Raw genomic sequence first — 4,407 nt, 5'->3', positions numbered from 1 at the left:
TCATCATGCACGAATCAGTAAATGTGATCCATTGAAAACCTGAAGGGCAAATCAATGTAAGCATTTACCTCGATGAAAGAGTTAAAGTAATGTTGCTTCTTTAACAATAATGATTAAGGAAAGAATTTAAATTAATTCCTTTTCATTGGCTATCATTATTCTCCAAACCAATTTTAAGTACCAGGATAATAATTTTAAAAAGCCATTACTTATTTCTTTATTAGTATGCCTCTTAAAAATAATATAGTTTACACTTCTGGGGGCACTAGCGTGAGGAGAGAGAGATTTGATTGAATTTTACACAACAATTTGTGGGGATGATAGAAAACACAAGAATATGTATATTTCCTGTCTTAACCACCCACTGAGGTTACTTAAGAATCTTATTATGTGGAGAAAAGAATATTTTGAAAGGGAATTTGCTTGAGAGCATCAAGAGCTTTTCCTCTTCCTTGGGAGAGATGGAAATGTCTTTTTTTCAACATATGCTTGTCTGTCTTTTATCCCTAAAATTCTTCTTTACACTTATTGTTTTTCTCATTAAAGTCAAAGTATCACATGAGTGTGTAATATATCCTCCTTCCCCCATTCCTGATATGTTTGTCTTTGAGAATAATGAAATTATAAATTTTTACTTTCATTTGTTTATCATGTCTGATAGACTAAGATATAGATACTAAGAAAATTGATACAGTCCTTTATCAATTTATACATCTTTCAGCATTCATTCAACAAATTAAAAGTTCTTTTTGATTCTTGGTGTACAGAAGTGAATTGAACAGACAAGAAAATCATCCTAATGTAAAGATTGCATTCTATTATGAGAAAAAAAAAAACAAGAAAAAGAAAGCAAGTGATTTTACGTTGTGTAAATGATGACAACTTGGAAACTGCCAGGAAAAAGTGACAAAAGTTTTTGCTTTACTTCTAGTGATCACCAGAAGCAGAATATATAACAAGAAGATTGAAGGAAGTGAGTGAGTTACCCATGCAAGCAGGCAGAACAAGGATGTTACAGGGAGGAGAAAGTCAGTGCACCTGGACCAGAGTAAGCATGGACAATAATGGAAGGAGATAGGTGTCAGACAAGTAGGGTGGGAAAATCCTGTTTGGTTTGATTACTATCACAAGGCAGTGCTTTTACTGTAACAAAAAAATATGCTGGTCAATGACAAACTTTATTATATTATTGCTTTTTCTTCCTTCCCTCCTTCCTTCCTTCCTTCCTTCCTTTCTTCTTTCCTTCCTTCCTTCCTTCCTTCCTTCCTTCCTTCCTTCCTTCCTTCCTTCCTTCCTTCCTTCCTTCCTTCCTTCCTTCTTTCCTTCCTATGTCGTGCTGGTTATTGAACCCAAGGTTTTGATGCATGCTTGGCAAATTCTCAGTCACTAAACTACATTCCCAGGCCTTGGCTTTTTAAAACAGGACTTCACTATGTACCACAGAGTAGCCTAGAACTCTAGATTCTCCTGCTTTCACTTCCTAAATTCTGGCATACAGGCATGCATGCACCAACATCCTCTGAAAATTGTTTTATCTTTATCTTTTTGTTAAAATTATGAATTTTGTGAACATGCTCCCGTATATTGCCTTTTATTTTAATATTCTTGGAGTTTTAAATTCTTTAAGCTGTTTATCTATTTGTATATCACCACACAACACAAGTTATATATTTAAACCTTGACTCTTGACACTACCTTGGCTATAGATAAGAGGGGTAGAATTACAAGAAGCTTGGAGAGCTATGGGAAAGAAGCATAATCCAGGAGGAGAAATAATTATTGCTAAGAATTGGTTGGGATTTTAAGTGGATTAAAGTTATGATGTAATTTAGTTCAGGTTTTAACACTCAGGAATATAATTTAGTTTTGGGTCCATAGCTTCTTCCCCTATTTCTACTCAGCTTGGTTCTCTGACTCTTATAATTAAGTTCAGGACATCTCTGTTTTTTCTCTTTGCAACAGAGTATCAGTAGCTACTCATTTTCATAATCTGCACACAGAGATTGAAGGATGACTTCTTTCCAAAATCTATTCAAAGCTAGCAGGAGAGATGCCTATGTCATAACCTTGATTTCCTTTCTATCCCTTAATCGTTAACAGAGTTGGTTGAAACACTTCTCCAACTTTCAGCATCTAGGAGCAGACAGACTGTGATAAACACAAGTGAGTCACACATCCTGGGAAGACCAGAGCAATAAACATCGAGGACTGAATTTAAATAAAATAATATTGAGTACTGATCTCTCTTCTTTCAATGCAATTACATTTCAGATCTCATGTTTAGAAAGTGAGAATAGAAAATTGTGTGTGTGTACCCTGTAAAACAAACTCGCTAAATTGTTACAGTGTCCATCTTTATCTATGAAAACTATTGTAGCACTGAGCTAGTGTTTCCTTGTGGCTGCTGTTCTCATTGTTAAGTGCTTCATATCATTCTACAATTTCCAAGAGAGAAAAAATTCAAATAATCCAATTGTCTCCAAATTCTACAAGTTTTATAAGAATGTTTTCCTCTGTAATCATCAAGGTGAGTATCCCTTTAACACTCTTTCAATATACTTTTGTTTCAAAGTATTTGTGATTTTATAACTCATGCATGACAAATATAGATTTTAAGTCCTTACTTCTTCCTTTTAAAATTTATATTCCCAGACTCTTCAAAGTCATTATAATTTCCAATAGTATTTATCTACTCACTATAATTTTCATATTCTAAGGAAGGGACATTTTCTTCTAGTTATTACCAAACACTAACTGCTATTCAAAATTTGTTTCAAACCTTTCTTCTTTCCTTTCCACTCTAGCTAAATAATGGTGTTCTTCAACATTCCTTACAGTCTGTCTCATGACACAGGTTGATTCTGTTCACTTCATGGCACTATTTGTTCCTTCCATTATGACAAATTTGTTATATTTTTGCCTTAGCTCTTATGTGGATTCATATAGTTTAAATGCAGAGATGAAATTATTTATTGTATCTAGAACAAGGTACTCAAAAAGAAGGAAGTCAGTAAAGAAACATCTACTTCATACGCTCTTTTCATTCTCTTCTTTTTGGTGGTACTGAGGCTTGAACTCAGGGTCTCACCTTCAGCCACTTTACCAGCCATTTTCTATGGTGGGTTTTTTTTTTGAGATAGGGTTTCATGAGCTATTTGCCTGGGCAGAAATCATGAGGATCACAGTTTGAAGCCAGCCCAGGCAAAAAGGATTACAGGAGTGAGTCACCAGTGACCGGGTCATTTTGTTGAACAAAATTCTAAACCACTTGGATCCTATGCATTCATTTATAAAATGCACAATAATGATTTATCTAGCTCTTAGGATTTTTCTCATTCTCTCTTCAAAAAATTACTAGGTCAACTGATGTAGTGCAAATCATCCCTAGTTGAGGACTAGTGGAGCAAGGCCCAAGACTCCTGATTTCTTCCACATTCACTTCGTCGGGGTGAATGCTCAGTTTGGACACTTCACAGATGGCTCATGAGACATTTCTCACAATAATTGCTATTTTCAGACTTCAATCACTGACTTGTCACAATTATAGAAGAAGACATATAGAATAATACGTGCAAATGAGTAGTATTTTAAACATTAAAATCCACACTTTTAGTATACTATTGCATATTTTCTGATACAGTGTTTTTTACTTCTGGCAATGGGGAACTGAAAAATTTCCTGACTGGGATTTAAAATAGCTGGAACAATTAAGAGACAAAACTGTGTAAAGGCACTAGAAACACGTGTAAGAGGCTAAATTCAGCATGGCCTAAATCTTCTAAGAGGGCAGAAGTTAAAAAATGTCATGTAAGATTAACAAGACAATGAGAGTGGTAGTAACTTATAGCAGCAGCTCCTGCAATTGCATTGTTTGTGTCCTTATGTGATTTTTAATGTTAATTTTTAAAAACATATATTATTTAGTCCTCAATTATTTTCTTGTCTAATCATAAAATAGTTTTACTATGAACATGTTTTTATTTTTACATTTAAGCATAAATGTTTCATGATTCTGTCCTGGTTTTTCGGAAGAAGAAATTTTCGCTGTAAAAGGTGAGATGGTTACAACATTTCTTTTTTTTTTTTAATATGGAACGCTTCATGAATTTGCGTGTCATCCTTGCACAGAGGCCATGCTAATCTTCTCTGTATCGTTCCAATTTTAGTATATGTGCTGCCGAAGTGAGCACTGGTTACAACATTTCAATTGAAATATATTTTTATAAGATTAATTTAACCTGGATAAAACATACTTTAAGAAAAATAGTACCATTTTACATAACTAGTCCAGGTCTCTTGGTCTCAGATACACAGGAATTTGGGAGAGATAGATGGCTTTGGTGTAGGAGGATGTCCTACACAATACAGCATCCTTACCAGCCTGCTTGGTTGTACTCAGTGGTTGTA

The 4,407-nt window shown here is 34.5% G+C and overlaps 1 non-coding gene across 1 annotated transcript; it reads right to left on the bottom strand.

Moving 5' to 3' along the window:
• Positions 1 to 4,083: 4,083 nt before the first annotated feature.
• On the bottom strand, positions 4,084 to 4,190 carry LOC141411110 (U6 spliceosomal RNA). The gene has a single exon (XR_012435951.1). It is a non-coding gene; the product is annotated as a U6 spliceosomal RNA (small nuclear RNA).
• Between the last annotated feature and the right edge of the window lie 217 nt (positions 4,191 to 4,407).

The sequence above is a fragment of the Castor canadensis genome, chromosome 9 (genome assembly GCF_047511655.1).
Source record: "Castor canadensis chromosome 9, mCasCan1.hap1v2, whole genome shotgun sequence".
Classification (NCBI taxonomy): Eukaryota; Metazoa; Chordata; class Mammalia; order Rodentia; family Castoridae; genus Castor; species Castor canadensis.
Note: the sequence above shows the minus strand (reverse complement) of the source record. Positions and strands in the feature narration are given on the sequence as shown.